The sequence below is a fragment of the Pinus tabuliformis genome, chromosome 3_2 (assembly GCF_031772625.1).
Source record: "Pinus tabuliformis cultivar Carrire ecotype Pingquan chromosome 3_2, CPIR1, whole genome shotgun sequence".
Taxonomy (NCBI): Eukaryota; Viridiplantae; Streptophyta; class Pinopsida; order Pinales; family Pinaceae; genus Pinus; species Pinus tabuliformis.
The window spans coordinates 409598106-409622644 of NC_142302.1; positions in this window are offsets into that span (position 1 = coordinate 409598106).

A 24539-nucleotide genomic window follows, 5' to 3' on the forward strand; every position below is an offset into this window, starting at 1 on the left:
TCAAATATAACTCAATCTTATCTCCTAAATTTTTATGGATAACTCTTGCATGACTTTAGAAAGACTTCTAACTTGAATTTCTCCAACTAATTAATTTGAAACAAATTAATTAATTATTTCCAAGTAGCTGTTAAGACTAAATTTGATTTTAATTCACAATTTAATTCAAGGACAAATTAAATTGGAATATTCTTCTTGCCACATTTCAACAAAGCATGTGCTTTTTCTTCAAAGTTGCATGTAGTGTCACATGTTGTAGCATTTTTTGGTTTGGAAAGTTAGAATCAATTAGTAAAAAAATGAAAATATATTTCAAAAAATGTTAAGCTAGGATATGGACAAAAAGAATATTGAATAAAAAATGTTAGGAAATATTTTGATAAATATGTCCATATCAAATAAAATGTTAGAATAGATTCCCTAAAAAATGAATGAAAAAATAAAATTTTAGGTTAGAAAGAAAAGAAAAAAGCAATAAACTCTAAAAGTGTTGCAAGTCTAAATGCCACTACTTTAGTCTAGTTTAATTCTGTAGATAAAAGTTGTGTGCAGTTTATTTAAAATGCCACACTAGTTTATACAATCCAGTTATACAATTTAATCATGATTGGATTTTTATTAAATTTTTGTTAATAGGTAGCAATAGGTAGCAAATAAAATTGGCTCAAGAGTTTAAACTAAGCCAATGGAGGAAATAAGGGATAGAGTTAGATTAGTCATAAAAAAGAAATAGTGAGTTGCAAGCTTAAATGCACTCAGATGGATAAATGAAAACGTTAGGAGTAAAAGGGTAGGTAGACATGTGAAATGTAATTGGAGCATCAAACGTTTTTATTCTAATCTGTAACATTGGAAAAACATACATTTGATGATGGGTTTTAATTAACCTAAACTTTCAAAAGTTGCAATTTTATTTCATAAATATTTCTATTCATCCATTTATTCGCCATAACCCGCAGTTGTCACATCCGCCCTCAAAATCGTGACCCCACCATCACTTCCGCTTATGTGTTAAATTCCCCCCACCTCACCTTTCATCCCGCAGGTGCACCTAAAATCTCATGGCTCACGTCCCTCCTCGACGCTCATTCACCGTCCAAACTTTATCGTTGGGGGGGGGGGGGGCGTGGGGAGCGGTGTGGGGTCTGAAATGGGCATTTTCCAGTACTCTCAACATAAACAACCTTTTCCGCTTTTTAGTGTTTCGGGACTTAAAATACCGAAACTACTTACTGCCTCACCTTACCCCCAAATGCGGTATATCAAGTGATCGCTTACCATCGATCCACATCATGCTCCACCTCATTACTACCGACCAATCAATTGCTGCCTATCCATTATCCATTCAATGTCGCTCCCACAAATTTATGATTCAAAGACCCGTTAATTAATCTTGTTAGGTTATTATTGCAAAATTAAACATTCATTACCACCCCCGCTCCAATTTTTCCATTATAAACCTTATTAATTCATGAAAATGGTTACACAGTCCATTATTGTAACCAAACCTGATCATTGGGGGTTTCTTCTCCATAGCTCGATGATCACTGTCCGACATTAATAAATTATTTTTTCTGTTCAGCAAACTGACATTCGGCTCTACTTGCTCATTTTACAGTTATATTGTTTTGACTGTAATCACTCTGTTTCAGGCCTATTTCTATCATTTTTAGTTTGCAATTTGTTTGAAAAAATGCCTCCCAAGGGAAAAGAACTTGTAAAAGTCCTAAATCCTCTGATTCATCCACAGGTCGACTTCCATCATACCCCATTAGTTGACAGAGATTGTAAAATCATTGATACTTCTTCTCAATTTGATTTATATGAAATCTATTGTTGGATGGAAGATCAACAAATTGACTAGACAAATGAGATAGGACTCTGGGACTCCCAACTCCCTCACTATATTTTTCCTCAAATACACAGAGCACCTAAATTTGTGACGAAATGCCATGAATCTTATGATCCCAGTCAGAGAGAAATTATTTCACCCACATGAGAAATCCTTTGCTTAATCAATTCTGATTCCATTGAAAAAATGTTGCAGGCCCCTGCTACTACGCCAACCCATCATTTTTCCCATGAAAACCTGATAGACGCCTATCAAAAACTAGACTTTACTAAAAGATCCTAGACCATTGAACTCTTTCTAGCTATTGATAGTCCTTTACCTATAAGAAACCCTCCTTATGATTCATCCATTTCCCCTGATAGAACCAAGAAAATCACCTCTATTTTGTCTTATTTGCTTGGTTACAACTCTGATCAAAATGTTAATGAAGCCATCCTTGGTTTCTTTTCTATATTTTTTGCTCATTCTAAACCCATTTTCATTTATGATTTCAGTCAATTCCTAGCTGAAGCAGTACATGAGCAATTTGTCAAGTTTAATACTGAAGAAGTATTCAAGTATGCTTCAGTACTTGTTTACCTTTTTATATATTTTCAGGGAGACAAATTCCCATTTTCTTTACAGAAGCTAGATGAGGAAGGAAATCAACAATCAGTGATATTCTAGACTTCAATGGGGATGAAGGAGAAAGAAGAATTTACATATAAACAATTCATTGAACTGTTTATTCATCTAGCTATCAGTCTTATGAGCAACACTCCAATACCAAGGATCAATGAGGAGATTGTCAAAATATTACAGTTGATTGATCAAGATGCAACGTGGGATTGGTATTGCCATCAAAACTATACAGAGATCAGGGTTTATGGTTGTGAGCTTCCACCATACAAACTGCCCAAGTACCTTCCTATCAGAATCTTTGCACTGGAATATATAAGGCAGAGGTTAAATGCAGATGAAGTGAACTTTGTGGTTGCAAAGAAGAAATCACAATTCAAGTTGAAAGCCCAAGTTGGTCCATTCATCTGTAACACCAGGGCAACATGAGAGGAAGTAGAAAAATTACTAAAGGAGATGAAGTTTGGTCTCAGCTTCACTTGATCTTATGACCCAATGGGAGTAGTTTCCAAGCTCAGGGTGGAGAACAAATTTACAACATATCATCACACAAATTGGCCTAAGATAGAACAATATAATAATCAATTGGAATGGGTAGAGAACACCCTCCAAGAGGCTGAAGAGCAGATAGTTTCTACATCAAACGTGCAAACTCCACTTGCACAAGAAAAGACAACCAAGAGAGGGAGGGAAGAACAGTCATTCCCTATAACTTAAGCATCAAGCTGTGGTTTTAGGATTGTGCATAGAAAGAAGATACCTAGAATGTCTGTGATTGTAGTTGAAACACATGAATCTATCAAAGCCACATTTGATGGACTTGGAGAGACTATGCTTCATACATAGTCGGGTGCACAGTCTACACAGTCCCCAACTCATTCCACTACTTCTTAAGAACAACAAATGATCCAGACCAGTGGAAGCACTTAGAAGGACAAGGAGGAAGACATCTTTCATGTTTTCAGTGAGATCAAAAAGAAGAATGAAGAGTTGAAGTTGAAAACCTACACACAATTCTAGAAACATTCCTCCAGTTCTCGAGCCAGACTTCTCTCAGTCTTTGACTCTGATGTTGGGTTGTGTTATATTATTTCCACGACTAGTCCACGTAGTTAACTAGGGTGTTAGAAGGGGGGCGGAGCACCCCCTTTGTTGCACCGATTGTGTAGCAAGGGGGGTCATAGGGGGTTTGAGGGGTGTAGGTTTGGGCAGACCTACCTATGGTTTTGTGCATGATATTTTGCACATGGTTTTGGACACAATGATTTTTGGTCCATGGTTTTGGATGTGATTGTTTTTGATCCATGGTATTAGATGCTTCAGCATGTATAAATATGTATTGTAACATTCAAAGGAACATAATGAAAAATCAAGCTGGTAGTCCCAGTTTTGGGATCCAGGGGAAAATATCTGTGTATATGTGTTTTATGTGTTATGCTCTCGCATTGTTTATTTTTTGTGTTTTTAGAATTTGTATGCAGGTAATTTCTCTACGGAGTTAATACCTACATTTGGTATCAGAGTTGTTTTAGCTTCAAGGGGACACCTTTGTTGCTGAGGGGTTTTTCTCAGGCTTGTGGTAGACCCTGTTCAGTTGGATATCTGTGGGATCAATTCTGGTGGTGAAAGAGGATGGTGAGCAGTGGAAAGATAGAGATCGAGAAATTTAATGGTCAGAGTTTTGAGTTATGGAAACTCAAGATGGAGGATCTGTTTGTGGATAAAGATCAGTGGGTCGTGGTACATCTAGGTACTAAACCAACGAGAGTGTTTGATGAAGAATGGAAGAAGTTGGATTGGAAGGCTAAGAGCACAATACGATTTTGTGTCTCAGATTCAGTATTGCTGAATTTATCAGGGGAAGCTACAACGAAGTCTCTGTGGGACAAGTTAGGGACTTTGTACCAATCTAAGTCTTTGATGAATAAACTGTTCCTATGGAAAAAGTTGTATAACCTAAGGATGAAAGATGGAGACTCGGTGACGGAACATATGAACGCATTTAATACTGTGGTAAGTCAGTTATTATCTATTGAAATTAAAATTTTAGATGAAGATAAGTGCATTGGTTTGTTGTGTTCTCTACCAGATTCATGGGATATTCTGGTTATTGCAATAGGTAGCAATGCAACTGCCTTGCAGTTTGATGAAATAGTCTCATCCTTGCTGATGGAGGAGATGAGACAGAAAAATATGGAGAGCCAGAATGGTGATGCCTTGTCTGTATGAGGAAGGTCCCAGAACAGAAACAAAAATAAGTCATCGAGTGGGAGATCTAAATCTAGAGGGAGATCTAAATCTCCAAGAAAACCTATAAAGCTGGTTTGCTGGAAATGTAGAAAGGAAGGGCACTACAAAAGGGATTGTAAATCTAAAGCTCCTGACAAAGGAAAGGGATCTGATGATGCTCCTTCTACAGAGGTGAAAACCACCTCAGACGAAGGTGGGGATGTGTACTTGGCTTCTTCAAGTACACATGTAGATCATGAGGCATGGTTGATTGACTCAGGTGCATACCTTCACTTCACTCCCCATAGAGAGTGGTTTTGCGAGTATGAGAAATATGATGTTGGTGATGCCTTCTTGGGGGATGACATGAAGGCTAGAATGTTGGTTGTGGAAAAGTAAAGTTGAAGTTGCAAGGTGGAAAGGTTAGAACACTTCCGGGTGTTCTACATATTCCTGCATTGGCCAGAAATCAAATTTCCGTAAGCAAGCTGGATGATGCAGGTGTAAAAACAATGTTCAATAAGGATACCTGCAAAATGGTTCGTGGAGCATTGGTATTGATGCGGGAAGTGCAGATTGGAACTCTGTACAAGCTGCAAGGTAGCATTGTTATTGATGGGTGCGACAGTTCTGTGGTTCCTAAAAGTGGAGTAGAATATCTAGTGGTCTCTGCAGAGAAGACCATGTTGTGGCATCAAAGGCTTGGACATATTAGAGAGAAGGGCCTTCAAATACTTCATGGTAAAGGTATGGTAGAGGGTATGAGTAATAGCTCTTTGGTTTTTGATTTCTGTGAAAATTGTGTATATGGGAAGCAAAATTGGGTGAGTTTCCCCTCTAGTGGTAAGAGGGCGAAACAAATATTAGAGCTTGTGCACAATGATGTGTTTGGACCTGTGAAGGTTCCATCACTTGGTAATTTTGTGTACTATGTATCATTTATAGATGAATTCTCAAGGAATACATGGATATATTTCCTTAAGAAGAAATCTGAAGTCTTTGACAAGTTTAAAGAATTTAAGGCTCTGGTGGAAAACCAGATAGAGAAGAAGATAAAGGTGTTGAGGACAAATAACGGTGGAGAGTTTTGGAGTAAAGAATTTGAAGAATTATGTAAGAAGTGTGGTATAGCACGAAAAAAGACTACTCCATATATACCTCAACAAAATGGAGTTGCAGAAAGAATGAACAAGACGTTAATGGAAAGGGCAAGAAGCATGTTGAGTGGTGTCGGGTTAGGACAAGAATTATGGGCAGAGGCGGTGGAGACTGCATGTTACCTGCTCAACAGATCACCTTCGTCAACATTGGAAGATAAGACTCTACAAGAGGTATGGATTGGTAAGAAACCTTCTCTTTCAAATCTGAGGGTATTTGGATGTGATGCATATGTACATGTTCCAAAGGATAAAAGAACCAAGTTGGATAGTAAATTTGAAAAGTGCATCTTTATTGGGTATAAGGATGGTTTAAAGGGTTATAAGCTTTGGAACCCAGTAACAAGGAAGGTTTTGTATAGCCAAGATGTGGTGTTCGAAGAGGTGAAAGATGCTATTAAACATGAATTCCAACCAAAGGAACCTGAGAAGATAGAGTTTGAGCTAAAGGAGGAAGAATTAAACTCTACAGCATAGGAGGAATCAGAAGATGAAGAGCCACAAACTCTGAGTTTGAGAAGATCAGTTCGAGAAAGAAGGCAACCAGAAAGGTATTGTCCATTTGCTTTCTATTCAAATTTTTCTTTATATATTACTAATGATGATCCCAGAACTGTGAAGGAAGCAGTAGATTCAGAGGATGGAAAACTCTGGAAAGAGACCATGGTTGATGAAATGGCATCTTTGCACAAAAATGAGGCTTGGGATCTAGTGGAGTTGCCAGCTGGAAGGAAACCCATTGGTAGGAAAAGGGTGTTCAAGAAGAAGACAAATGCAGAAGGAAAGGTGGAGAAATACAAAGCTCGGTTGGTAGCAAAAGGTTATTCCCAGGTGCTGGGAATTGAGTTTGGGGATAATTTTTTCTCCTATTGCCAAGGTAACCTCTATTAGATTACTTTTATCTGTTGCTACTGCTTTTGATTTTGAGGTATAATAGATGGATGTGAAGACAACATTTCTTCATGGGGATCTAGAAGAGGAGATCTACATGAAGCAACCTGAAGGTTTTGCGGTGAAGGGTAATAAAGAACTAGTATGCAAGTTAAAGAAGTCTTTGTATGGGTTAAAACAGTCACCAAGGATGTTGTATCAGAAATTTGATACATTTATATGAGGACTTGAATTCAACAGAAGAAAAGCAGATCACTGTGTGTATTTTAAATTAATTGGTGACCATGTTATTTATCTAGTCTTGTATATGGATGATATGTTGCTGGTTGGAAATGATAAACAAGTTATCTAGGATTTGAAGGCCAATTTTTCCTCCAAATTCGACTTGAAAGATCTTGGTGCTGCAAACTATATTTTGTGAATGGAAATTAAAAGAGATCGAACAAAGAGGAATCTTTGGTTAAACTAGAGGAAGTATATCGAGACAATATTATAGAGGTTTAATATGCAGGATAGTAAACCAATGAAGGTTCCTATCCCTGTAGGTGTAAAGTTATCTACTGAACAATGTCCTAACATACAAGAAGAGGAAGAGGACATGTCCTGTGTTCCATATTCAAGTGCAGTCGATAGCCTGATGTATGTGATGGTCTATACTAGACTAGACATTGCACATGCAGTGGGAGTATTGAGCAGGTTTGTGTAAAAAATAGGGAAGGAGCACTAGACAGTAGTGAAGTGGGTTTTCAGGTATTTGCATGGCACTAGTGATTATGGTTTATGCTACCAAGGAAGACCAGGTTTGGACAAAGTGTTGGATATCTGTGGCCTTGTTGGTGCAGTCTAGGCTGGAGATCTAGATCAAAGAAGATCTACAAGTTGGTATGTGTTTAACCTATTTGGAGGTGCAGTCAGTTGGATGAGTAAGAAACAATCTGTAGTGGCACTATCAACTACAGAGGCAGAATACATGGCAGCCTCTCATGCAAGCAAGGAAGCAGTTTGGTTGCAGAGATTGTGTTCAAGTATGGGGTTAGTACAGGGACCTTTAAGGATAGACTGTGACAGCCAAGGTGCAATTTTCTTGGCAAAGAACCCTGCATTTCATTCAAAGACAAAGCATATTGATGTTCAGTATCACTTTGTGAGGGATATGATAGAAGACAAAAAGGTGTTGTTGGTAAAGGTGGACACTTTGAAGAATACTTTAGATGCTTTGACAAAATCTGTGAGCTCTGAGAAGTTCTCTTGGTGTAGAGAAACAATGGGCATTACAGGGCTGGATAAATGACTAAGCTCTCTTGTGACCCCTTATGGAAATAAAACAACAAGTGGGAGAATGTTGGGTTGTGTTATATTCTTTCCACGACTAACCCACATAGTTAACCAGGGTGTTAGAAGGGGGGTGGAGCACCCCCTTCATTGCACTGATTGTGTAACAAGGGGGTTCACAGGGGGTTTGAGGGGTGCAGGTAACCCCACTCTATGGGGTTTGGGGCAGCACCCCAGAAAATTTTGTTTTTAGACCCTATATTAGGTTGGGTAGACCTACCTATGGTTTTGTGCATGATTTTTCGCACATGGTTTTTGATGCGATGGTTTTCGGTCCATGGTTTTGGACACGATGGTTTTCAGTCCATGATATTGGATGCTTCAGCATGTATAAATATGTATTGTAACATTAAAAGGAACATAATGAAAAATCAAGCTGGTAGTCCTGGTTTTGGGATCTAGGGGAAAATCTTTGTGTATATGTGTTTTATGTGTTATGCTCTCAATTGTTTATTTTATGTGTTTTTAGAATTCGTATGTAGGTAATTTTTGTACGGGGTTAAAACCTACATCTGAGAAGATAAAAATGCATTTGGCTTATCTGTAGGCTCATGTTCCACGGCCTAGAACTACTACTCAATATCAAAAGAAAACCTCTTTTGAGTTCAATGTGAAGGACGTGCATCCAATTTATCAAATTGAGATGCACAAACAAACTAGGTAGATGATTGCTTCCACCTTGACAAACATTGCGATGAGTTGGTCAAAAAATGCAGGTTACATTGGCCAACACTCAGTCACTGATTAAGTTGGATAAAGTCTCCTCATTAGCAAAGGATACCAAGATTCAATCCTTGGAGAATCTAGTGTTGAAGATGGGATATGATCCTTCAAACATAAACCCTGTAGAAGAGCTTATTAAGAAAAAGAATGTTGAAGTTGTAGCATTAAAGAAGCAGCTAAAATTGCTAGCTTCTGAGGACCCAATGGCCAAAGAAATTCAGGAGACAAAAACTCAAAATTCTAACATGACGAAGCTCATCATAGAAAAAAATTTGTAGATCAAACAAATGGAGGAGTAGATGGAGAAACTGGTCAAGGAAAAAGAGGAAGTTGTTAACAAGGCTTAAACTCCAATGGATATAGTCCCCCTTACAACAATTCCCACCACCATTGTTTCCAGTTCAGCTACAACATCAACTGCAGGTGCGACAAAAGGAGTTGAACAACTTGTTGAAGCTGTTTAGAACCTGTCTATCCAGACAGGAGAAATTAATAAACTAAAGGATGAACTCAAGGAGTTACAACTTATGAAGTGAGTAGCAGATAGGTCACATGCAGCTGAGTTGAACAGAGTCAAAGGTCATATTGAAGTACTACAAAGGGAACTCAAGGAATCTTTCATTGGAAACAAATTGGGTTTAGCAAAGGAAATTCTGTGGGAAGAAATTATAGAATCAATCAAGGATATTTGGCCCTATATCAAGATAGTGTTTGATCAGAAAGATCTCTTAGAGAAAGCCTAGGAAGCAGTTGAAACCATTACCAAACAACTTGAGGATATGCTAGAAATTGCCTCTGATATAATCAAATTCCTAAATTCCAAAGACAACTATGAGCTTGAGGAATTAGGCATAAGTGACAGAACAACAACTATATTGGAGGTAAAGAAGATCATCACCAAGAAAAACCTCATCCTTCAGCTATAGGAAAAGTGCAACAATGTCAATACCATAGTTCAGAGGTTTTTTAGCAGGATAGAACCCTTGACGAGCAAAGGTTTACCTTCTATGCTTGTGATCAATGAAAAATTGATGCCAATCGAGGATTACGTTCAGAAGCTGACAGAGGTGGGAAAACATGCAGCTTCAGTTTCAAACATCAGAGGTTCAACAACACCAGCACTAATAGTAAATACACTCAGGGATACTTTCTTTATTTTGAATGAAATTAGACACATATTTTTAGTAAAACCCACTTTTACTAAATATACAGAGATGGATGAAGTTTACACGAGGGTAACCAAGATTTATTTCCCAGATAATAAACGCTGGGAAGAATTGACAGATTTACTCGACTAGAAGGTAATCAAACAACATTTAGTTTTTGGAGTAACAGTCAGCTAGATTCAATAGTTTTCAATTTTTCCAGCGATAGTCATCAACACCTCAGCACCAAAATAGTGCCAAATCAACTAGCAGTTTTTATTTTTGATTTTGTAATAATCTATTTTTGTAAAAACAGTTTAGGATATTTTCTCAGTTCTACTGTTGTATAAATAACTCTCTTCACAAGTTATCAAGGGTTGCACCCTTGAAGAATCATTTTGAAGCCTCAAATGTACTTGACTTTTCTGGATCATTAATATAAAAGAAAAGGATTTTGAATTCTGATTTACACAGTTTTGTGTTTCCTGTAAGTTTTTTCTAGTATTATTTATTATGTTTTTCTTGATATTCTTATGTATTACAGAGATAACTAGGTAGGAATAATTGGGTTTCAATCTATTCTTATAAGCTTATGAAGTGATAATATGTAAAGAGAATGAATTAGTGAACTGTTTGTTTTATTAATTCCCTCTAAATCAATAAATCATCAACATATTTTGTAAGCTTAAGAATATTCTGTTAAACCTTCTGAACATAGTTTAAAGGTTTTCATACTTATGATTATTTAATTTTCAATCTGAAGATTGTGATAATCATATTATTTCTCTGTTTCTACTCACTACCATCTTATAAGCTAAAACCATTGTGTGAATTTTAATAGCAACCCCCTATTTAGATATTAATATTATTCAAAAGGTTAAGCCTCATTGTTTTAAATATGTCTCCTACATTGGTCCTCCAAATTAAAACAAAACCCCAAAACAATTATCTTAGATTCCCTGGCATGATAGATTACCATTACCACCTCAGAGATACAACATAAATCTGGCGCCGTTGCTAAGGACTCGAATTTCATTAATTTTTCCCAGGGCAATGATAAATAGCATATTCTTTTAAGGTGAATAAAGGTCTAGATAGGTCAAAATTCTTCACCTGGCGACTCCACTGTGCCAAACTGGCACCTTTTAAGCACACAAGATCCCATTCTAAGTCTAAAAAAGTTAATCCTCTGTCAAATCCAGAGAAACTTCTGAAAATGACTAGTTCCAAATGAGGACATCAACCATCTACTTCCACTTGAGCATTCCAGTTTGAAGATACTATACATTTTGATCCCTATAGTAACATTTCATCTGATCCAAATACCACTCATTTATCACCTAGGGTTGTTGAACTGTTAGATAGGGGAGTTTATTTCAAATAAGCTTTCCTTATTCATTCACTTGAATCTCATCTAGAACCCCCACTTCCACTGGGATCTCCTAAATCTGAGTCTGACCTAGGTGTTCACTTACTTGAATACACACCTATAGACTCTATTCCCCCCACCACTTATTCATTTCATTCCACTTCTAAACAACCTGATTCTTCTACCTCTAGATAACCCGAAGGGACCTTTTTGGTATATTCAAATCCACTTTTTGAAACAAAAGAGGATATTCAATCTCAAGTCCACAAGCTGGTAATTAAAACTCCTCTAAAATCATTCATGAAGTCTCCACCTTCTTTATCTCCTCCTAATTCATCCCCACATAGTAGTTCACCCCTATTTCACCATCTTCCTCTTCTTTATCATCATCCTCACAAAAGTCTCATATATCATCTTATACTATGGCATTCCAACCCATTTTATAGGCAAGATATGCAACTTTAGTTTTACCACAAGTCCTTGATGCTTTCCCTAATGGATACTTGAAACATCTCCCTAGGTATAATGGAGAAACTGGTCCTTCAACTGAAGAGCATATTCAAGCATCCCTAGACTTTGCAGACACCATCAACATAGAATAAGATAATGTTTACATGAGGTTGTTTGCTCAGTCTCTTGAAAGAAATGTAAGAACTTGGTTTAGGCAGTTACCTGTAAATTCCATTAGAAATTGGGAAGAACTAACAAATATATTTAAGAATCAATGGGGAGTGAAGAAAGATGCTCTTTACTTTTTAAATGAGTTTGATGAACTTAAAGGAAAGTATGGTGAACCTGTCTCTAATTTTATGAAAAGGTTCAACAAACTTTACCATAAGATGCCTACTAATTGTAAACCCCCTGTAGCAGCAGCCAAATCAAGATTTTCAAAAGATTTTAAAGATGATTTTGTTGTTATGTTAAGAGAAATAACTTCAATAACTCTTGAAGATATGAAAACTAATGATATAGAGTTATAAGCAAATAGAGCCGCCTCAGCCACTTTAAAGGCTAAAGAGGAAAAGACACAGAGAAAACTTAAAACTAGTCAAGAGGCCTCTACTTCCTCTAAAACTAAAAATGCAGATTCTAAAATAGATGAAATAACTTCACTTCTTAGAAATCTATCCAATAGGATCTCCAAGATTGAGACTCAACCTAGGATAGTTCAACAAACAATTACTAGACCCCTAAATCAAAATCAAGATCAGTATAAAAGAAATTCGTAATTACAAATTCTTCAGAGACCTAGTAATGATCAATAGGTTCCAACTCCTTTACTAATAGATGATCAACAGCCTAATGAAAATACTATGACTATCACTAAATACATTAATAATGTGGACACTTCTCCTGATCAAATTGCTATTATTCCCCTCTCACAACAAAAACAGGTTCAAGAAGATCAAGAATCCTCATAGGTTTCCAAATACCATGCCTTCTTTGAATTCCTAATTGTAGAATTGAACATAATATATGATCTTAGGCCTAGACCTGGCCCTGGAAGACCTCCTAAGGAACCTCCAATAATTGAACCCCGTACCAAAGCTATTGAAACTCAAACAACTATTATTTGACCATTAAATCAGTCAATTGATACTACTCAAAATAAAAATAATGCTTTGACTAAATTTAATGTTGAAAAGGAGTTAGAAAGAGTTAAAATCCCAATTCCACTTTCAGAACTTTCCAAAAACCTTAGGTATAACAATCAAGTCTCCAAATGGATACAAAACACCTTGGTTGATGTTGAAAGTGACATCATTAGTCTTCAAGATGAAAAAATAGAAGTTGTCTTTGGTCCTAGTTCAGATATGATCGATGAAATAGTCCCTCCTTTCTATGTAACTCTTAAGAAAATTGATTCCATGTTATACAATTGTATGCTTGATTTTGGAGCATCACATAACCTCATGCCAAAAACTATCATGGACCATTTAAAACTTGACATAACTAGATCCTATCATGATTTGTACACTTTTGATTCCAAAAGGGTGCCTTGCTTAGGATTGATTAAGGATTTAGTAGTCACCCTTGCCCAAATTCCAGTGAAAAGTGTGGTGCTTGATATAGTTGTCACAGATATCCCTCCCAAATTTGGAATGCTCCTTTCTAGGTCTTGCTGTGCCAAATTAGGGGGAACTCTTCAGATGGACATGTCTTATGCCACTATTCCTGTTTATGGGGGAGAGCAACTAAGGTTATATAGAGAGGTGAGATTTGTGCACACTGTTTGCAAAATGGACCAACCAAGGAACCATCCCATTTATGCAATTGATCAAGATTTTGGTTGTTTTCAACTCTCTTCAAACCAAACACATGCAACTCAAGTAAAAATTGAAGATGTAGTTGAAAGTCTTGTACCAAATCAAACTGATGTATGGAAACTATTCTTTGATGGTTCTTGTACAAAAGATGGAGTAGGAGCTGGGGTAGTTTTAATCTTACCAGAAAAAAGAAAATATTACCCAATCATGTGAACTTGGCTTCGAAGTTACAAATAACATGGCTGAATATGAAACTTTCCTTTTAGGACTGCAATTAGCCAAAAGCTTAAAGGTTCAAAACTTAAGTGTTTTTACTGACTCAGAAGTTATTATCAAACAAGTAAGAAACATTTTCCAGACCAAGCATCCTAGGATTAGGTCTTACTAAAATGAATTTTGGGATTCAGTTGATAATTTCTTCAATGCTTTTAATTTGACTTATATTCCAAGAGATCAGAATATTCATGCATATTCCTTAGCGGTTTTTGCTAGTTCATTTAAAATTCTTGATCAGACTAATGTACTCTATCAAATACAAGTCAAATATAGACCATCCATCCCAAATAATCTCAAATATTGGCAGGTATTTGAAGATGATGAATAAATAAAATCTTTTCTACAGGTTATAGATGAATTTTCAGTTCTACGAATCGATGAAGATAGAACAAAAGCAAAAGAAAGCATAAATGAAAATGATAATTCAAATTTTAATTCAAAAATTGTTGAACATGATATTATTCAATTATCTAACAATTTCATTCCTAAAGGTCTAATTCCTTTAAATAGGTTCTTTGATCAAAATGATGTCCTCAGAAACCTACAGTCAATTTCTTCACCAAATGACATAGAGGAAATTAACATTAGAACAAATGATGATATTAAAAACATCAAAATCTATGTATCTCTAGATCTTGAAATCAAAACTCAATACCTTAAGTTACTTGAAATTTACAAATATTTTTTTGCATGGACTTACGCTGATCTAAAGACTTTTGACACTTCATTGATACATCATAAGATTCCTTTAAAAACAGAAGCAGAACCTTATCAACAGAAACTTAGGAGGATTAATCCTGCTCTTCTACCAACTATGGAAAAGGAAATTAAGAAAATTGTAGATGCTTAGATCATTCTCCCTCTTAGGTATTCTAATTGGGTTGCTAATTTAGTTCCTATTAGAAAGAAGAATGGAGAAATAAGACAGTGTGTGGACTTTAGAAATTTGAACAAAGCATCACTAAAAGATAACTATCCTTTACCCAAAATGGATCAGTTACTTCAGATGGTTTCAGGAGCACAAATACTTTCTATGCTTGATGTTTTTTCAGCTATAATCAGGTAAATGTTGATCCAACAAACAAAGAGAAGACAACCTTTACTACACCCTGGGGTACATTTATGTACTCCAGAATGCCCTTTGGCTTATCTAATGCTGGAGCAACATTTTAGAGAGCTATGGACATAGATTTTGTGGGTCAAGTAAATATATTTGTAGCCATTTATCTTGATGACATAACTGTCTTTTCTAATTCTGATCAGAAACATCTTAAGCATTTGAGGAAGGTTTTTGATAGTTGTAGGAAATTTGGGATATCACTGAATCCAAAAAAGTCTATGTTTGCTATCAAAGAAGGAAAAATTTTGGGCCACATAATCTCAAAGGAAGGAGTGGTGATTGATCCCAAACATGTATATTCCATAAAAAAATTGTCCTTACATAGAAATAAGAAGGATATTCAAGCTTTTCTAGGAAAAAATAATTTTTTAAGGAGATTCATCCCTAATTATGCTGAAATTGTAAAAGACATAACTGATATGCTCCAAAAGGGCTATGAAGTTAAATGGACTATCTCTTCAAGGTATGAATTTGATCAGATCAAGAAAGATATCTCTGAAGCTCCAACCTTGGCTAGCCATGATTATACCAAACCATTCAGTATCTTTTCCTTTGCCTCAGAAACAACCCTTGTTGTTGTTTTATTACAAAATAATGAATATTCCCATGACCAACCCATAGCCTTTTTCAATAAGGTTATGAGAGATTCCGAGCTGAAGTATGACATAATTGAGAAGCAAGCTTATGCCCTTATTCAAGCCCTGAAATCATTCAGAATGTATGTCCTACATTCACCCATTATTTCTTATGTTCCTAACAATGTTGTGAAGATTGTTTTAACCCAACCTGAATCGGATGGGAAGAGAGGTAGATGGATCACTCAAATTCTAGAGTTTGATCTAACTATCAAAACCACAAAGCTAGTAAAGAGTCAAGGATTAGTTAAGCTTCTATCTGAATCCAACTGTAAAGTGCTCAGAATCAATCCCGTTTTGGAAATACAAGGGAAGAATCCACAAGAACCTTCCCAAAATTTGAATGAGAAGAATCCACAAGAACCTTCTCAAAGTTCAGATAAGAAGAATACACAAGAACCTTTTGTTCTTGCAGAAGGGGAGAATCCACAAGAACCTTCCCTTCACCCTGAAGAAAAGAATCCAAAAGAACCTTTACCTTCAGATCAGATCAGCCCCATACACATTGATGATAAATTTTTGTTATCAAATTGGTATCAGGACATTGTAAATTTCTTGATCCATTTTGAATGTCTGGCATCATTCTCCACAAGTCATTGTAAAACTCTCAAATTGAAAGCAGTCAAGTATTGTATCATAAATGCAAATCTATACTGGAAAGACCCACTTAATATTTTGTTATTGTGTTTAACAGAATCAGAGACTGAAGGAATCATTGACCAGTTTCACACAGGATTTTGTGTAGGACATTATGCTTGGAGAGCTATAGCATATAAGATTTTAAGGGCGAGATTTTATTGGCCCACACTATTCTTATAGGTAGGAGCAAAGGTCAGAAGTTGTGTGCCCTGTCGAAAGTTTTTTGGTAAGAAAAAATTATGAGCTCTTCCTCTGATCCCAAATATAGTTTCAACACCTTTTCTCCAATGGGGATTAGATGTTATTAGATAGATTCATCCTACTTCAAGTAATTAGCATATATGGATCCTCACTGCAACAGACTACTTCACTAAATGGGTTGAAGCAATCCCAGTAAGAAATGCTACTGATTTAGTAGTAGTCAAATTCATTGAAGAAAACATATTATCTAGATTTGGTTTCCCGACTCAAATTGTTACTGATGATGCAACAACATTTTCCAGTGTCAAGATGATCGAGTTTTTCCATAAATATCAAATTTTTCTACATCATTCAACTCCATATTACCTCAAGGTAATGGCCTTGCAAAATCCTCAAATAAAAGTCTAGTGAAGGTAATCAAAAAGACTTTAGCAGATCATAAAAAGAGCTGGGATTCTCACCTAATTTATGCAGTATGGGAAAACATGATTACTCCAAAAATATCTACTGGAAAATCTCCTTTTTAGTTAGTCTATGGGAAAGATGCAATCTTCCCTACCAACTTGGGATTCCCTGTTCTAAAATTCTTACAGGATTCAACTAATGATCCTGATGACTTTTCAAGGAGAATAAATCGAATTATTGAACTAAATGAAAAAAGAGATGAAGTTCAATACAAATTGAAAAAATATCAGAGCAAGATGAAGAGCCTGTTTGACAAAAGAGCCAGAGAAAAGGACTTCAAGGAAGGTGATCTAGTTCTAAGATGGGATTCCAGAAGAGAAGATAAGGGAAAACATGGCAAGTTTGACAACTTGTGGTTTGGACCTTTAGCAATTGCTAAAGTGAAGGGAAACAACACTTTTGTGATACAAAATCTTGAGGGGATGTATTCCACTTATCCTGTTAATGGAAGGTTCCTCAAACATTACATTCAGTATTGAGAAGTTGAAGTAGATTTCATTACTACCATTGTAAAAATCCAGTTTATTTTACTTTTCAAGCTGTCAGTGTGATTTTTTTTACAACGAAGACTCCATAGCTCGAGGAGAAGGCACATGGATCTGCTGGTTCTATGCATTCTACAGGAGAAAGTATTTCCCAGTTGGAGCCAATGTTGTAGCATTTTTTGGTTTTAGTAAGTTAGAATCAATTAGTTAAAATTTTTTAATGAAAATATATTTTAAAAAATGTTAAGCTAGGTTATGGACAAAAGGAATATTGAATAAAAAATGTTAGGAAATATTTTGATAAATATGTCCTTATAAAATAAAATGTTAGAATAGATGCCCTAAAAAATGAAGGCAAAAATAAAATGTTAGGCTAGAAAGAAAAGAAAAAAACAATAAACTCTTAAAGCGTTGCAAGTCTAAATGCCACTACTTCAGTCTAGTTTACTTTTGCAAATAAAATTTGTGTGCAGTTTGTTTAAAAATCCACACTAGTTTATACAATCCAGTTATACAGTTTAATCATGATTGGATTTGTATTAAATTTTTGTTAATAGGTAGCAATAGGTAGAAAATAAAATTGGCTCAACAGCTTAAACTGAGCCAATGGAGGAAATAAGGGATAGAGGTAGATTAGTCATAAAAAGGAAATATTGAGTTTCTAGCTTAAATGCACTCGGATGGATAAATGAAAATGTTCGGAGTAAAAAGGTAGGTAGACATGTGAAATGTAATTGGAGCATCAAATGTTTTTTCCCTAATCTGTAACATTGGAAAACAATACATTCGATGATGGGTTTTAATTAACCTAAAGTTCTAAAAGTTGCAATGTTATTTCATAAATATTTCCATTCATCCATTTATTTACCATAACCCACAACTGTCACATCTGCCCTCAAAGTCGTGACCCCACCATCACTTCCTCTTATGTGTTAAATTCCCCCCACCTCACCTTTCATCCCCCAAGCGCACCTAAAATCTCATGGCCCACGTCCCTCCTCAGCCCTCATTCACCGTCCAAACTTATTTGGTGGGGGGTGGGGGTCCAAAACAGGCAGTTTCCATTACCGCCGACATAAATATCCTTTTCTTCTTTTTAGTGCTTTGGGACTTAAAATCCTGAAACTATTTACCACCTCACCTTACCCCCGAACGCAGTATATCAAGTGACCGTTTACCGCCGCTCCACGTCGTGCTCCACATCACACTCCAGCTCATGCCTACCGTCCAATCAACTATTGCATATCCATTATCCATTCAATTCCACTCCCACAAATTTATGATTTGAAGACCCATTAATTAATCTTGTTGGGTTATGAATGAAAAATTCAAACATTCATTACCACCCTGCTCCAAGTTTTCCATTATAAACCCTGTTAATTCATGAAAATAGTTACACAATCCATTTCTATAACCAAAGTTGATCATTGGAGGTTTCTTCACCACAACTCGACCACTGTCCGACATTAAGCAATTATTTTTCTTGTTTAGCAAACTGACATTCAGCTCCACTTGCTCATTTTACAATTATACTGTTTTGACTGTAATCACTTTCTTTCAAGCCTATTTCAGTCATTTTCAGTCTGCAATTTGTTTGAAAAAATGCCTCCCAAGGGAAAAGAACTTGTAGAAGTCCCAAATCATCTGATTCATCCGCAAGTCAACTTCCATTATACCCCATTAGTCGATAGAGATTGTAAAATAATGAGACTTCTTCTCAATTTGATTTATATGAAATTTATTGTTGGATGGAAGATCAACAAATTGACCAGACAGATGAGATAGGGCTCAGGGACTCCCAACTCCCTCACTATATTTTTCCTCAGATACACAAAGCACTTGAATTTGTGAGGAAATGCCATGAATCTTATGATCCCAGTTAGAGAGAAATTATTTCGCCCACAGGAGAAATCATTTACTTAATCAATTCTGATTCCATAGAAAAAATGTTGCAGGCCCCTGCTACTACACCAACCCATCCTTTTTCCCATGAAAACCTGATAGACGCCTATCAAAAACTAGACTTTACTAAAAGATCCCAGACCCTTGAATTCTTTCTAGCTATTGATAGTCCTCTACCTATAAGAAACCCTCCTTATGATTCATCCATTTTCCCTGATAGAACCAAGCAAATCACCTCTATTTTTTCCTATTTGCTTGGTTACAACTCTAATCAAAATGTTAATGAAGCCATCCTTGGTTTCTTGTCTATATTTTTTGTTGATTCTAAACCCACTGTCATTTATGATTTCAGTCAATTCCTAGCTGAAGCAATACATGAGCAATCTATCAAGTTTAATACTGAAGAAGTATTCAAGTATGCTTCAGTACCTGTTTACCTTTTTATATATTTTCAGGGAGACAAATTCCCATTTTCTTTATAGAAGCTAGATGAGGAAGGAAATCAACAATCAGTGATACTCTGGACTTTAGTGGGGATGTAGGAGAAAGAATAATTTACATATAAATAGTTCATAGAACTATTTATTCATCTAGCTACCAGTCTTATGAGTAGCACTCCAATACCAAGGAACAGTGAGGATATTGTCAAAATATTACAGTTGATTGATCAAGCTACAACAAGGGATTTGTATTGCTATCAAAACTATATAGAGATCAGGTTTTATGGTTGTGAGCTTCCCCCCTACAAATTGCCCACGTACCTTCCATTAGAATATTTGCACTGGAATATATAAGGCAGAGGTTAAATGCAGATGAAGTTCACTTTGTGGTTGCAAAGAAGAAATCACAATTCAAGATGAAAGCCCAAGTTGGTCCATTCATGTGTAACACCAGGGCAGTAGGAGAGGAAGCAGACAAATTATTAAAGGAGACAAATTTTGGTCTCATCTTCACTTGGTCTTATGACCCAATGGGAGTAGTTTCCAAGCTTGTGGTGGAGAACAAATTTATAGCATATCATCACACAGCCAGGCTTGAGATAGAACAATATAAAAATCAGTTGGAATGGGCATAGAACACCCTCCAAGAGGCTGAAGAGCAAACAGTTTCTACATCAAATGTGCAAACTCCACTTTCACAAGAAAAGATAGCCAAGAGAGGGAAGGAAGAACAGTCATCCCCTACAACTGAAGCATCAAGCCAAGGTTTTAGGATTATGCATAGAAAGAAGAGACCTAGAATATCTATGATTGCAGGTGCAACACATTAGTCTCTGAAAACCACATTTGATGGACTTGGAGAGACTATGATCCATACATAGTTGGGTGCACAGTCTACACAGTCCCCAACTCATTCCACTACTTCTCAGGAAAAACAGATAATCCAGACCAGTGGAAGCACTCAAAAGGATAAGGAGGAAGACGTCTTTCATGTTTTCAGTGAGATCAAAAAGAAGAATGAAGAGTTGAAGCTGAACACCTACACATAGTTCTGGAAACATTCCTCTAGTTCTCACGCCAGACTTCCTTCAGTATTTGACTCTGAGAAGGGAAAAATACAATTGGCTTATCTGCAAGCTCAGATTACACAACCTAGGACTACTGCTCAATATCAAAAGTAGAGCTCTTTTGAGTTGAATGTGAGGGATGTGCATCCAATTGATCAAATTGAGATGCACAAACAAACGGGGAAGATGAGCACTTCCACCTTGACAAACATTTCCATGAGTTTGTCAAAAAATGCAAGTTAGCTTAGACAAGACTCAGTCATAGCTTAAGTTGGAGAAAGCCTCCTCATTAGCAAAGGATACCAAAATTCAATCCTTGGAGAATCTAGTGTTGAATATGGGATATGATCCCTGAAACATAAACGTTGCAGAAGAGCTTATTAAGAAAAATAATGCCGAATTTGTTGCATTAAAGAAGCAGTTGAAATTTCCAGCTTCTGAGGACCCAATGGCCAAAGAAATTTAGGAGACAGAAACTTAGAAGTGTGACATGATGAAGCTCATCATAGAACAAAATCTGAAGATCAAACAAATGGAGGAGTAGAGGGAGAAACTGGTCAAGTAAAAAGAGGAAGTTGCTAACAAGGCTCAAAATCCAATGGATATAGTCCCCCTTACAGCAATTCCCACCACCAAAGTTTCCACTTCAGCTACAATATCAACTAGAGGTGCAACAGAAGGAGTTGAACAACTTGTTGAAGCTATTCAGAACCTTTCTATCCAGACATGAGAAATTAATAAACTGAAGAATGACCTCAAGGAGTTACAACTTATGAAGTCAGTAGCAGATAGTTCACATGTAGCTGAGTTGAACAGAGTCAAAGGTCAGATTGAAGTACTACAAAGGGAACTCAAGGAATCTTTCATTGGAAACAAATTGGGTTTAGCAAAGGAAATTATATGGGAAGAAATTATAGAATCAATTAATGATATTTGGCCCTATATCAAGATAGTGTTTGATCATAAATATCCCTTAGAGAAAGCCCAAGAAGAAGTAGAAACCATTACCAAGCAGCTTGAGGATATGCCAAAAATTGCCTCTGATATAATCAAGTTCCTAAATTCCAAACATAGCTATGAGCTTGAGGAATTAGGCATAAGTGACAGAACAACAACTATATTGGAGGTAAAGAAGATCATCACCAAGAAAAACCTCATCCTTCAGCTACAGGAAAAGTGCAGCAATGTCAATACCATAGTTCAAAGGTTTTCCAATAGTATAGAACCCTTGACCAGCAAGGGTTTACCCCATATGCATGTGATCAATGACAAATTCATGCCAATTCAGGATTGTGTTCAGAAGCTGACAAAGGTGGGCAAACATGCAGCTTCAGTTTCAAACATCAAAGGTTCAACAACACCATCACTAATAGTAAATACACTCATGGATACTTTTTTTTTTATTTTGAATGAAATCAAACACATATTTTTAGTAAAACTCACTTTTACTAAATATACAGAGATGGATGAAGTTTACAAGAGGGTAACCAAGATTTCTATCCCAGATAAGAAACGCTGGGAAGAATTGATATTTTACTCGACGAGAAGGTAATCGAACAACATTTAGTTTTTGGAGTAACAGTCAGCTAGCTTCAACAGTTTTCAATTTTTCCAGTGACAATCGTCAACACCTCAGCACTAAAATAGTGCCAGATCAACTAGCAGTTTTTATTTTTGATTTTGGAATAACCTATTTTTATAAAAACAGTTTAGGATATTTTCTTAGTTCTATTGTTGTATAAATAACTCTCTTCACAAGTTATCAAGGGTTGCACCATTGAAGAAGCATTTTGAAGCCTCAAATGTACTTGACTTTTTTGGATCATTAATATAAAAGCAAAGGATTCTGAAGTCCGATTTACACAGTTTTGTGTTTCCTGTAAGTTTTTTCCAGTATTATTTATTATGTTTTTCTTCATATTCTTATGTCTCACGGAGATAACTAGGTAGGAATAATTGGGTTTCAATCTATTCCTATAAGCTTCTGAATTGATAATCTGTAAAGAAAATGAATTAATGAACTATTTGTTTAATTAATTCCCTCTAAATCAATAAATCATCAGTATATTTTGTAAGCTTAAGCATATTCTGTTAAACCTTCTCAACATAGTTTAAAGGTTTTCATACTTATTATTATTTAATTTTCAATCTGAAGACTGTGATAATCATATTATTTCTCTGTTTCTGCTCACCACCATCTTATAAGCTAAAATCACTATGTGAATTTTAATAGAAACCCTCTGTTTAGATATTTATATTATTCGAAAGGTTAAGCCTCACTGTTTTAAATCTGTCTCCTACATTAGTCCTCCAAATTAAAACAAAACCCACAAAACAATTATCTTAAATTCCCTAGCATGATATATGATCATTATCATCTCAGAGATACAACATCACATTGCACCATGATAAGTCCACAGAATGTCTGTCATGCACATGCACTCACTTATGTCCTATGGGCACTTTGAAACACGAAGTGTGGTTGTCTTCACTTTCATATCTTCTTTGTATGCTGGTTCACACAACTGGCTTACTCATGGACCAGGCATTCACTCACATGGGTCTACCAATGCACTGGTGGCTACATTGGGAAGTATCACTTCACATGATTAGACCCATTCACCGTTGGTGTAGGAGTAGGAGTAGTGTTTTCTTTCAGTTGTTTGCTTGCATACTTGTTTTCTTAGATGATTTGTTTGCTCGTTTGTTTGCTTACTTGTTTGTTTACTTGCTTTGCTTTCATTTCTACTTCTGCTCTTGCTTTGCTTTGTTGATTGTTAGTTCGTTCGCTTGTTTCGTTCGTAGGTTAGTTCGCATGAAACCATGTGTGACTCATCAAACAAGTTGGGTAAAGTACAAGAGGGCTTGTACAACTGTGGCTACTTGGTTATTTGTCATGTTTCCTTGTAGGTTTTAATCCCATACAGAAATTACCTTTATACGAATTCTAAGAACACAGAAAATAAACAATGCGAGAGCATAACACATAAAACACATATACACAGAGATTTTCCCCTGGATCCCAGAACCAAGACTACCAGCATGATTTTTCATTATGTTCCTTTCAATGTTACAATACATATTTATACATCTGAAGCATCCAATACCATGGACCGAAAACCATCACGCCCAAAACCATGTGCGAAAATCATGCACAAAACCATAGGTAGGTCCATCCAACCTAATATAGGGTCCAAAAAAAATTCCCGTGGTGCTGCACTAGACCCTTAGAGGGGGGCTACCCGCCCCACTCAAACCCCCCAGACAAGGGGGGCTGTCGCTCCCCTTGTGCCCCCCCCACTGCACAATCGGCACAACGAAGGAGGGGCTCCGCCCCCCCACTAACCCCCCAATTCACTACGTGGGCTAGTCATGGAAAGAATAACACAACCAAACATTCTCCCACTTGTTGTTTTCTTTCCACAGTGGGCCACACGAGAGCTTAGTCATTTATCCAACCCTGAAACTCCCATTGTTTCTCTACACCAAGAGAACTTCTCATAGCTCACAGATTTTGTCAATGCATCTGCAGTATTCTTCAAAGTGTCCACCTTTACCAGCAACGCCTTTTTGTCTTCTATCAAATCCCTCACAAAGTGATATTGAACATCAATGTGCTTTGTATTTGAATTGCAAGCAAGGTTCTTGGCCAAGAAAATTGCACTTTGGTTATCACAGTCTATCCTTATAGCTCCCTGTACTAACCCCATACTTGAACACAATCTC